This window comes from Salvia miltiorrhiza, chromosome 6 (assembly GCF_028751815.1).
Source record: "Salvia miltiorrhiza cultivar Shanhuang (shh) chromosome 6, IMPLAD_Smil_shh, whole genome shotgun sequence".
NCBI lineage: Eukaryota > Viridiplantae > Streptophyta > Magnoliopsida > Lamiales > Lamiaceae > Salvia > Salvia miltiorrhiza.
The window spans coordinates 30,325,913-30,339,340 of NC_080392.1; positions in this window are offsets into that span (position 1 = coordinate 30,325,913).

Sequence of the window (13,428 nt, forward strand, 5' to 3'; positions counted from 1 at the left end):
CGACGGGCTGCCACCACCCATGCGGCGCCGGCCGCTGCAGCATCGCCCAGCATCGGGCCTCCGACAACCGTCCCCTCTCTTCCTCACTCATTCCCAAATCCAAAGGCAGCAAAAAGAAATTCTCAGATTTGTAAAGTTTTGATTTTTGGTGCATTGGTCAAGGTATTTCTTTAATAGAAACAGTTGGGTATTTGGATTTCGTGTGTTAATCTTTTGTGATAATCCAGCTGGAATCTTGATTGAGAAATAGAAAGAGTTACTATGTTGATTGCTTCATACTGCTGCTTGAGGAAGTGATTCTGGCGGTGGAAGAGCATAAGAAAAGTTGGGGTAATTTATGAAGCTGGAACGATTGACGTGGTTGAAACAAAGCCAAAGTTTTTGGGAATAGAATATCAAATTGTGAAAAATATCTTGCACAGTTAAACTTGGAGAGAAAGGAAAATATTTCAGTTTCTTACAATCACACACACGCATGTTTCGATTCCTCACATTGATCTCCAAATTTTGGGCCAGGGTTGATCTCACAAATTTTTGGGCTGGAGGCCCAAGAAAATTTTAATAACTCACAAATAAATATTATTAGGCTTGAGGCCCAATAAAAATAAATAAATAGCCAAATAATTAAATAAAATATATGTATATACTTGTGAAAATATTTTTCATATACCTTAATAACGGGCTCAAGGTCTTTGATCAATAAAATAATAGTAATGAACTTCAATTTATAAAAATCCCTTTGAAATAATATAATTTATTAAATGTCGGGCGTGTATCAATAGTATTCTAATTTTAATGGTCTTCTATATTTCTTATGAAAAGGACGGGATGTCACACAATAAGTGCTTAAGGACTCATCATACTCTTGCTTTGCACCACTGATTTCCTTCTTTAGCGCATTTGTTTTGGTAGGAGGGAAAAAGTGCTCCAGGAATAGCCTCTTCATCTCCGCCCACATAGCGATAGAATAAGGTGGGAGACTCGCGAACCAAGAGTTCGCCTCTGCTGTCAGGGTGAAGGGAAAAGCAGCTAATCTGAAGTGTTCCTCCGTAACTCCAGTAGGGCGCTTCTGTACTTTGCAGATCTTGATGAATTCGCTCAAGAAATTGTACGGATCTTCTCCCTTCTTGCCATAGTACTTCGGGAGAACATTAAGCAGTCCAAGCTTAATCTCAATACCGGTGGCAGCTGCCGGCATACGAATTGGGGTTGGGGGGTCATCAACTTCGTGGCTAGAGAGATCACACAGTCTAGGATCGTCAGCCATGTCGTCTCCGGTGCTCTCGTCGGAATTTGACTTAACTTCCTCCTCACAATCAGTTGCTGCCTCTGATTCACAGTCTGTTTGGGCAAACAGAGTCTCCTCAGCAGCAGCACTGGGTTCTGCCTCAATGAACTGTTCCGTGTTGGTTGACAGGTCAAGTTGCGAATCCAGCAATTCCAGCAATTTCCTTGCCTTAGCCTCCTTTCTTAGTTTCTTTTCGGTCTTCTCGGTTTCACTATCGAAGAGGAGGTTTGGTTTGGACGATATGCTCATAAACAAGGAAAAAAAAAATAGACAAAGGGAAAAGAATTAATTAACACCGCTCCCCGGCAACGGCGCCAATTTGGTGGACGTCGTCAACCACCAAATAATTCCTGCAATAGCTAAGAATTAGTATAGTTAGTAGCAAGCAGGGTCGAACCACAGAGAACGGGTAATTGCAATCAATTTCCTAAAGATCTAAAAATTTGGTGTAGCCACCACGCCTTAATTTTAAGAGGAATTAATTAAACTAAGAATGCAAAATTTAATCAAATAAAACATGCTTGAAGTAAATCAATAAAAAGGTAATTCGGCTCAAATAAATCCACTCTAATTCAACTCTGATCATCGACGCAATAATTAATCAATCCCTATCAACCAACCAGTTATAGGATACCGTGATACGCACTGACATACCCCAATTCCTACTTACTATGTCGATAAACAGCTAGATACGCTAGTCTTGCTATTTCCCTTATTAAAATATAACCTAGCTGGATACGCCAGTCTTAGATTTAATATTCTAACAGCATTAAGAGGAAGGAACCCAATTTAGACCAATTATCCTAGATACGCTAGTAATAATTAATCCACCAATTTATTCCTACTACAAACATGGTAGTTTTGTCACTAATCAGCCCTATTCCAACAATTACGGATTGGAGGTGCTAATTGACTATAATCCAATTGAACCTAAGTTGATCAGACTTAAAATAAAATCAGAATTATCATTGAACCTAGGAATTAATCAGAATCAATAGGAATCAATTTTAAACCAATTAGGTCTCACAGATCATTAAATCAGAGTTTCATTATTCTCGCCGAATTAAAAGTTTAGCTACTCATGCTTAAATTAAGAACAAGCAAAGAAATAAAAGTAAACATAGAACAAAAGAATAAATTAAAACGCAAAGAAAATAAAATAACCAATCTGGAATGAAAAGCGTCTGCACTAAAAAATGAAGCAAAAGTGTGAATGTAATCGAAGTAAACTAATAAATCAAAAGCTAAAGTTGCGGCTGCCAAGGGAAAGATGATCTCCATCAAAAACGAAAATTAGAGCAAAAGATTGTGTGTCTGAAAGAAAAACTAGGCCCTATTTATAGACTTCGAATCCCTATGGATCACCATGGAAGTTGCCATGCAAAGAAGAATTCTAAATGCAATAGAATCGTGCAAAATAAGGCAACTTCCAGCTGGATGCGCGCTTCTGGAAAACACTCCTACTCTCGCCAACTTTGCAGCTCTCACCAGAGAAATGGATGATTTCCCTGACCTCGCCAGAGAAATGGTTTGCCAGCGGAATGATGATCTTTCTGGCATTCGCCAGAGGAACGGTGAATTCTCTGCTATCGCCAGAGGAACGACGATTTCTCTGGCTTCTCTGACTATTGAGCGCTGGACTTTACTTCTCTGATGCTGGTGCTTCTCGGCAGAGGAATAGGTGATTCCTCTGCTCTGGCATCTCGATTCCTCTGACTAGCGACTCATCTGACTGGTGATTCCTCTGGCGTTCGGTCTTTTGATTTCTCTGCTCCTCTGGCGATTGGTTCCGCTGCTCTGGCTGGTGATTTCGCTGCTCCGGGTCTTCGGCTGACTTCTCTGGTCTGGCTACAGAGTTATGCTAAAAACACCCTCTTTAGCCCCGAAATCTCCAAAATTATATTCTTCCATCTAAAAACCTAATTCTTCTGCGAAGCATCAAACAAGCCATAAAACGCACCAATTTCCAGAAGATTCTCTTAAAATAAAGCTTATATAAACCCCAAAATTTAGCACAATTAAGCATAAATCAATGTACCTACTCGCCACATTCGTGCAACTTTCTCCATCAATGATCACACTGCACAACTTGTCGTGGATAAGACATCTCGTGTGAAAGAAATGCTCCCACTGCTCGCTTTCATTGGATCCGAACGCTTGACACGTACGACACTTCTTATCTCGATTGCAACCATAAAAAATTGTCGGAGTGCCCTGATGTGCTGAACTCACACCCTCTGTTCGATGCTGCTTGTCTACACTTGGCGGCGCCTCCTTTTTCCTGGAATCCATAAGCCTTTCAATTGCTAACTGCAAAGCCTCCATTGTGAAGGTCGTGTTTGGATCCATGGCAGATGGATCCACTCCATGCGAATAGATGTGCATGGGCAGAGAAAAATCTCACACGAACAGATATGGAAACACGAAACCCTAGAAATTTCGACCCTTGAATGAAGATAGAACAAAACCTGGATAATTTCGACCCGTACGAAACCTGGAGCTCTGATACCAGATGATGTGATGATATGATCGTCGTCGGTAAATATGGAATTTCACCGGTTGGCACAAACCTCATACCCGAACAATAACACTCCGAACGGAAAAACAAACGGAAGTATGGAATGGTGTCCCAAATGATGTGATACTCGCCGATGCAGATCTAAATCTTGCAGGGCTGATCTCACAAATACGCACGGAAGACTTAAAAACGAGAACTGGAATAAAGATAAAGTGTGGAGTATCCCAAAACCCCTGATCTAATCTACGAAGTTTCCTAGAGAACGGATCTCTAGACCCCAACGATGTGATCCGTGCAGCAACTCGGAGACGTTGAATGACACACGGCGAGGGATGATGAACTCGTCAATTCGTCGATAGGTTGAATTTGCTTGGGCAAAATTCAGGAAGAACTCGAAGTCCTCAAGAGAAAATAATCTCACGAATTTGATTGGTAAAATATATGTTCAAAATTTAGCCATATATAGGCAAAATAAAACCCTAATTTAAAGAAGGAAATAACGTAAAAACAAGGAAACTTAAAAACAAGAAAACAAAAGAATCTTGATCAGCAAGCTTTGACAACTCGGGCGAGAACGCCAGCACTGGAAAATGCCCCTCTGGAAACGCCAGCTCTGTAAACGCCCGCTCTGGAAACGCCCGCTCATCTACTCTGGGAATTCCGCTCTGCTCTGGCAATTTTGCTCCTCTGCTCTAGCAGCTTCGACTTCGCTGCTCGGGCAGACTTGACTTCTCTGCTCGGGCACAGTCGACTTCTCTGCTCTGGCAGTTCGGCTTCTCTGCTCTGGCAGCTTCGACTTCGCTGCTCGGGCAGACTTGACTTCTCTGCTCGGGGACAGTCGACTTCTCTGCTCTGGCAGTTCGGCTTCTCTGCTCTGGCAGTTCGAATTCGCTGCTCGGGCAGACTTGACTTCTCTGCTCGGGCACAGTCGACTTCTCTGCTCTGGCAGTTCGGCTTCTCTGCTCTAGCAGCTTCGACTTCGCTGCTCGCGCAGACTTGACTTCTCTGCTCGGGCACAGTCGACTTCTCTGCTCTGGCAGTCGGGCTTCTCTGCTCTGGCAGTTCGACTTCAGTTCTGGCATCCTTGGCTCTGGTCTGGCGCGGGATTCATCTCTGCTCTGGCGCGAGCTTGGCTCTGTTCGGGCTGCATCATAGTCCAACAATTGAAGGACTATGGGATCGAAGAAAAGGAAGTCCCAATTTATTGCGACAGCTCCAGTGCTATTGCAATCTCACAGAATCCAGTTCATCACATAAGAGTCAAGCATATTGCAATCCGACATCACTTTATTCGTGATCATGTGGAAAAGAAGAATGTCTCTGTTGAATGAATTCCGACCGCAGTTCAGAGAGCAGACTTGCTGACCAAAGCTCTTCCTAAAGATAAGTTGAACAATCTTTATGGAAGGATCGGCCTCATCAACCCTGAAAAATGATGCTGTGTTTGAAGAACTCAACTGCAGTCACGATGACTGTTGCTAAGCCAACTGGTGCTCCTCAACTGCTGACGGGGAAATCAAAGAAGATGAGTCTACATCTGACGGGGAACTTATTCTTAAAAGACTGAAGACTGAAGACTGAAGAACGAAGGATTGAAGACTGAAGACTGAAGATGCCGACTGATGTAACGATTAAGGCAAAGTCAAATACTGATATTTGACCTATCAGTCGAAGGATCAGTTTCAACTGATTACTTAATGCGCGCCAAGTGGATTCAGCGGACTGATAGTAAAGTCAAGTATCAGTTAAACATTCTTCCTCGAACTGAACCTCCAACATGCAAAGGAAGCCACGCACTCCAGAAGTACAGCCGCATTAAATGCAGAGATTTTAGGATCATCATTTCTCTGCAGAGGCTATTCCTTTTCAGTGATTACCTTTTCAGAGATGTCGCATCTCCTGATCTTCAAAGTAGCTATTCTCACCAAACAAGTAACCAAGAAGATTGAAGCCTTAGCCCAAGTTCAAATTACTCTCTAACGGAAGAAATCTTGAAGACCATCTCCACCAACGGATCTATTCCAGACGTCTTCAATAAATAGCGCTCAAGGATCACTTCAATCCACACCGATTCAACATAAAAATCAGTTACCACTGATTACATACTTTCTCTTAGACTGATGCAGCCCAAGGTTTGTTAGTACAAGATCCAGTGCACGTGCCTGTTGGTCCAGTCACAAGAGCCCGAGCCAAGAAGTTTAAGGAGAGTTTGATGGTATTAGTCCAAGAGATTTGCAATCAAGAGTTGATGAAGAAACCAATTGGAGATAGAAGAATTGACGATTTGGACAGCGCACTTTTGATTACTCTTGTTAGCTGCAAAGGGGTCCAAGATTGAAGACTTTTATTTATGTGGAAGGCATATTATTAATTTCGAATTTAATCTTTTAGTTTTCAGTATTTATTAGTTCGAAAACAAGGGCCTTGTTTGGATGCCTTGTGATTTTCGAAATTAGGGTTTCTTTACCTCTTAATCAAGTTGTTTCCTTAATAGATTAGGTTTAAGTTTTGCCTATAAATAGGCCTCTATGTGATGGACGAAATTCAGCCTACTTTTATCAATAAACTTGTGAGTTTTTATTTATCTCTTCCGAATTCCTCTTAATTATTCCAAGACGAATTCAAGTATCGACATAACGGCGAGTCAACCAACCCTCGTCGGGTGTCATTCAGCGTCCCCGAGTTGCTGCGTCAACTTCACGTTGGGGTTTAGGGATTCGTTCGCCTAAATCATTTCGTGGGTTAGATTCAGAGGTTTTGGGATTCCATCTTCTGTTCGTTTTTCAAGTTTTTCGTTTGCGTGGTGTTCGATTGGTCGGCAAGGATCGTATCATTTGGCACCAGAGCCGCGTTTCGTATCCAGGTTTCATTTTTTTTTCGTTTCTGTGTCAAGGGTAGAATTTTAGGATTTCCGTTTTCTGCGTTTTAGGGTTCTCTACGTCCGAGTTTTCTGTTCCGCTTTCTGCGGTAGTTTTAATTCCTAGGGTTTCGATTTTACCTAGGTCTGCGTCTGATTTTGTTCTGCTGTGATTTCAATATCATAATATCCTTCGAATTAAGATATCTGCGTGGTCTGAATTACTCATAAACATACACGCTTATACACATCTATCATCATACGACTTACACACATCCATATAAATCCATACGTCATAATTTCGTTTGGTTCTTGACTTTTTTTTCAGAACCTATAGTCCGTTAGGGTTCCAAAAAAAAGTATAGAATTTCCAAAAATTTTCTTGCAGCATCTTGTTCCTACAGTTCACTGGCGTCGTATAGAGCCTTTTGGGGCCGTTTCTGCGTACATTTTTTATTCCGGTTTTTGATTATTTCTCGTTGTGTTTTCTGGAGTCCTTGGGTAGTATAGACCCTTTCGGGGCAGTTTCAGCGTACACTTTTTCCGATTTTCGATTACTTCTCGTTGTGTTTCTGGAATCCTTGGGCAGTATAGAGCGTTTTGAGCCTATTTCTATGCAGTACTTTTTGGGTTGTTCAGTCTGCGTTTTTGGTTGTCTTCGATTTCGTTTGGGGGTTTCCCACCTTTTCGTGTCCGTTTAGTGTTGTTGGTGTTGTCTCTTGTGGGACGTTTCGTTGAGTGCTCTCGTTGAGACAGTTTGGCAATCTCGTTGGTGCAGTTGGTTTTTGAGTTCAGTTGGTAGATTGAGGGAATTTGATTCCTTGAGAGAGAAATTGAGCGGAAAAAGGCAAGAGTGGTGAGACTATTAGAGGGAAAAAGCCGTGAATTGTGTGTGATACACGAGCGCTGAGTGATTTCATCTTGAGTGATACACGAGTGTTTGTGAGGTGGTGAGGTCCTTTTATTTTGTTTCACTAACCGTTTCTTATTTTCTGTCTGTGTCACTATGTCTAAGAAAGATGAACAGGGTGCGGATTTGTGCGATAGCCCTGTTATGGATCCAAAGTTTAAACTCGTGATGGAGGCACTTCGCTCAGAATTTGGCAAGATGCTACACTCAGAAATCGAGGGAGTGTACGACAAGATCGAACAGATGGAGCAGTCTCATTCTCGAGAGATCAATTTCACACGAGGAGGCCGAGGCGGGCGAGGAGGTCGATTCCACCGTCCGTATGATGAGCATGTAGATGATACAGGATTTGAGGAAGAGGACGATGGCGGCAGAACGTGGCAAGATAACAATCTGGGCAACATCAAGATGAACATTCCTTCCTTCCAAGGGAAGAATGACCCCGAATTGTATCTTGATTGGGAGAGAAAGGTGGAGCTTATGTTCGATTGCCACAACTATTCAGAGATCAAGAAGGTGAAGTTGGCAGCGATTGAGTTCTCAGATTATGCACTTGTTTGGTGGGATCAGATGGTGACGAGTAGGAGGAGAAACAGTGAGCCACCTATTCAGACTTGGCAGGAGATGAAGGCTGTGATGAGGAAGCGTTTTATGCCGAATCATTACTAGCGCGAGCTTTTCAACAAGTTGCAGACTTTGAGGCAAGACAGTCGGAGTGTAGATGAGTATTATAAGGAGATGGAGGTTGCCATGATTCGAGCCAATGTGGTGGAGGAGCGAGAGGCGACCATGGCGAGATTCTTAGCCGGTTTGCATTGGGATATTCGTGATAAGGTGGAGTTGCAGCACTACGTTGAGTTGGAGGACATGGTTCACATGGCCATAAAGATCGAGAATCAACTCAAGAGGAAGGGCAACAACAGCAGCAACCAGCGCCAGAATCAGGGCAATTGGAGGCAATCGCAACCAGTTTCTAGTGGTTCCTCGTCAAAAGGGAATCAATGGAAAAAGGAGGCACCGCCGAGAGAGGAGAAGAAGCAGTTTGTTAGGTCCCGACATGAGGGATCCGGTGCAGAAAATCAGGGCATTTCGGCCGTTTCCGATGGTCAAAATCGAGATAAGAAGTGCTTCACGTGCCAAGGTTTCGGGCATATTATGAGTGACTGCCCGAACAGGAGAATTATGATCATGAGAGATGACGGCGAAGTCGTGACGGATGGTGATGAGACCGATCCTGATATGCTGAAATTGGAGGATGTAGATGGTGCCGATGATGAGGATGAGTGTGAGGAGATTTTCGCGCCCAATGGACAACTTTTGGTAGCTAGGAGAGCCTTGAGTGTCCAAACTTAACCCAATGAGCGAGAGCTGCGGGAGAACCTCTTTCACACGAGATGTCTTGTTCAAGACAAGGTATGTAGTGTGATCATTGATGGCGGGAGTTGCACGAATGTGGCTAGTAGAGCCATGGTTGAGAGATTGGGGCTGACCACGGAGAAGCATCCCAAGCCGTATCGTTTGCAGTGGCTGAATGAGACAGGCGTCATCAAAGTGACGAAGCAAGTGAAGGTTCCGTTTCGCATTGGGAAGTATGAGGATGAGGTTGTGTGTAATGTGATCCCTATGCAAGCGAGCAACATCCTGTTGGGGCGACCGTGGCAGTTTGATCGCCGTGCTATTCATGTTGGCTTCACCAACAAATATTCATTTGAATACAAGCAGAAAAAGGTGTCGCTTGTTCCTCTTACTCCTAAACAAGTTTATGAGGATCAAGTGCAATTGCAAAAGGAGGCGGACAAGGTAAAGTCAAAGGAGAAGCCCATGGAGAAGTAGGAGAATGGGTTGATTCATAAGTCCTTTCTTGCTAGGGCTAGTGATCTGAAGTGGTGTGTACAGGAGGAGAGGCCGATCATGCTGTTCTCTAACGATCATAAGTCCTTTCGATATCAGGAGAACTTGGTTATTACTAACGATCTCTCTTCTCTACCCCCTTCTATTCGTTCTATTTTGCAAGAGTTTGATGATATTTTTCCTGAAGACACACCTGCCGGTTTACCACCAATTCGAGGGATTGAGCATCAGATTGACTTTGTGCCCGACGCTACACTGCCGAATCGACCAGCTTACCGAACAAATCCGGAGGAGACAAAGGAGTTGGAGAGGCAAATTGGTGAGTTATTGGCCAAAGGGCATGTGAGGGAGAGTTTGAGTCCTTGTTGTAACACCCCGCATTTTTTTCCTCATAATAAATATTTTGAGATGTATTTTTTTTAGAGCATTGAGAAATAAAAATAAGCTTATGATGAGATGAGATATCCAAATAGATTGAGTTACTATATTTTCGATGTTGGAACTAGAGAATGAAATACTTTGAGAAAATAAGGATGTATAGAGATGTTGGTTGAACATTGATGTAGTTAAAATTTTCTTTTCTTTCATTAGTTGGTGGCAGCTGATTTATGCCTAATTGTTCTAATTTTAGGGGTTTGCATGTGCTTATTTTAAGTTAAATCTTCTGGAAATTGGTGCGTTTTATGGTCTATTTTATGCTTTGCAGAAGATTTAGGTTTTCAAGATGAATAGTGCAAATTGTGGAGAGTTTTGGGCTAAGAATAGTGTTTTTGTGCATACTCTGGCATGTCAGAGAAGCGAAGCCCCGCTTGCCAGAGCAGCGAAATGGGAAGCCAGAGAAATGCCCCAGAATCAAAGCGCCAGAGGAATCATAAGCACCAGCAGAGTCACCAGTCAGAGAAGTCGCTAGTCAGAGAAGTCGCTAGTCAGAAGAGTAGCTAGTCAGAGAAATCAAAAGTCAGAGGAATCGAGAAGCCAGAGCAGAGGAATCACCTATTCCTCTGCCGAGAAGCGCCAGCATCAGAGAAGTAAAGTCCAGCGCTCAATAGTCAGAGAAGCCAGAGAAATCGCCGTTCCTCTGGCGATAGCAGAGAATTCACCGTTCCTCTGGCGAATGCCAGAGAGGAAGCGATTCCGCTGGAGACCCATTCCTCTGGCGAATGCCAGAGCGGAAGCCATTCCGCTGGCGAGAGCCCCGAATTCGGCCGGAGTAGGAGTGTTCCCAGAGCGCGCATTGCAGCTGGAAGTTGCCTTATTTTGCACGATTTTATTGCCTTTAGAATTCTTCTTTGCATGGCAACTTCCATGGTGATCCATAGGGAATTGAAGTCTATAAATAGGGCCATACTTTTCATTGTAATAATCAATCTTTTGCCCTAGTTTTAGACGCCATCTTTGAGATCTGTTGGCATCCGAAGCTTAGGATTTACTTGCTTTCATAGTTTTTCATAGTTTCGAGTTTCATTGTTTTAAGTTAGATTTCAATTCAGTTTTTAGTTTATTCTTGGATTGTGATTGAGTGACACAATTACACGTTCAAGACAATTACGGTATTTCGTATTTAAATTCAATTTCTTTCGTTTAATCATGTTTATGCTTTTCGTTTATGTTTATGCTTTCTTTTCAATTATGCAATTTAAATTATGCACTTTAGTTTCATGCCTAGATTAGAAGTCTTTAAATTTACAAGTATTTAATTTCTTAAGTAGGTTTAATTTAAGTTCTTTAAAATCTTGCCTAGGGTTTAATAGTTCAATTCGCCTAGTTTAATTTTAAGTTCGGTTTTTACTTAAGTTTTTAATTCTAAGTTTTAGTTTAATAATCAATCCCTTTATTGCTTTTTCCTACGATACTACTAAAAGCCCTTAAAGACTTTCCTTGAGAGATGACACTGGGTCAACTTACCATCACTAGAATGTCCTTGCAAGTCAAACTAGAGGTGTTCTAGGTTGAGTCAAATTTTGGCGCCGTTGCCGGGGAAAGTTTTAGGCGTTTTAGTTGTGTCGTTTTACTTGCTTTATTTAATTTTCAGTTTTTACGTTTTTATTTTTACTTTTATTTTCTTTCCACCCGGTGCGTTTCACCCGTGTGTTAAGTGTTGTGTATGCAGGGACGCCGTAGTCTGAAAAGAAAACTAACGTCCCCGCTGGATAACACTCGGACACATACTAGAGCAGACGCTTTATACTCTGACTCTGATTCCGAGGACGGCGCTGCAAGCCTCGCCAATTCCAGCTCTGACTCCGATCTTGACGTTCCAGAGCAAACCGTAGTAGAGGAGGCAGCCAGCTCTGACCAGCCAGAGCAGACCACAGCCACAACAGAACACACTAAGGAGGAAAAGGCCAGCTCCGCCAATTTTCACACTGAGCAGGATTTACACGAGGAGAAAGAAGTCATGGCTCAAAACATGGAGTACATGGGAGACTTCACCAGGCCGGTGATTGGAGATGCCAACACGTCGGCAATCGTGATCCCCACTGCTGTGAGAAACTACAATCTCAAACCTAATGATTCGAGTTTACTGCCGGTGTTTCATGGGATGCCAAGCGAGGATGCTCTGCAATTCATCCGAGATTTTTGCACACAAGTGCAAACGATTCCCTTGCTTACTCTCACAGAGGACCAACTCAAGCTCAAGTGTTTCCCCTATGCACTTAAAGACCGGGCGAGGACGCGGATACTATCTCTGCCGCCCAACTCTATCAGTACGTGGGGAGATGCTTGTGAAAAATTCATGCTGAAATACTACCCAAGTCACAAGACACAGGAGCTGAGAACAAAAATAATGGAGTTCACCCAAGGAGCGGACGAGCCTTTGCACGAAGCTTGGGAGAGATATGAAGAACTCCTCCGCCAATGTCCTCAACATCAATTCACTAATGTGATGTTGATGCAGTTTTTCTACGATGGGTTAGTAGAAACTGCCCAATTTATGGTAGATAGCACGGCAGGAGGAAACATAGCTCGGAAGACAGCTGCAGACCTGAAAGAGATTTTCAAGACTTTGGTCGAAAGCTCCCAACAGAAATCTGTCCGTGGAAGAAGAGTTGATGCCAGCGCAGTGACAAATCAGTTTGAACTGCAGAAGCAAGTAGCCGATCTTGTGAGACAGGTGGAGCATCTTAAAATGGGCAAGATGGAAACTCCTTCCGTCCCCCAGCAGTACGTTGAGCCTTGTGGTATATGTGGAGATTTCAGCCATGGAGCCAATGAGTGCCATAGAGTGGGAGAGTTTACTCCGGAAGGACAAGCTGAAGTCTATGCGGCACAAGGATTTCAAAGCTATAATCAAAGGCCAAGCAGACCATATGGGCAGAACATGAATCAAGGTCAATAGAATGTCATTGGAGGATGGAGAAGTCAGCCGAATGCTGGATGGGGAAATCAAAATCTCGGGGGGAATCAATACCGTCGACCACCCCAAATGGGATATCAACAGCAGCAACAATACTTCCCACCGCAGCCGAGCATTCCACAACAATACCCACAGCAATATCAACCGCCCCCAATGCAGCAAGGGAACTTTCAACCTCAACAATTGCAGAATGCGCAGCAGTTTCAAAAGCAAGTTCCACCGCAGAGGCCGTCTTTGGAGGAGACTATGCAGTCCTTCATGGAGATCAGCAAGCAGAACATGGAGATGACTAAGCAAAACTTTGAGTCTCAATCCGCCACAATAAAAAGACTTGAGACTACCGTGGGGCAATTGTCGGGCACTTTGAACCAAATTCAACAGCAGCAGCAGCCCGGGAAATTTCATGGCCAACCCCTGCAAACTCACCAGGCTCAAGCTGTCACTGTTCTTCGCAGCGGCAAAATGGTGGACAACAACGTGAAGGATCCGGAGCAGACCAGAAATTCAGAGCTGCCGAAGTCACCTCTGGCGAAGCCAGCTCTGCCGAGTCCAGAGATGCCGAAGTCACCTCTGGCGAAGTCACCTCTGCAGAATTCCGCCGCACAAGGTTCAGTTCTGCCAAGTTCCACTCTGACGAGCCCTTATG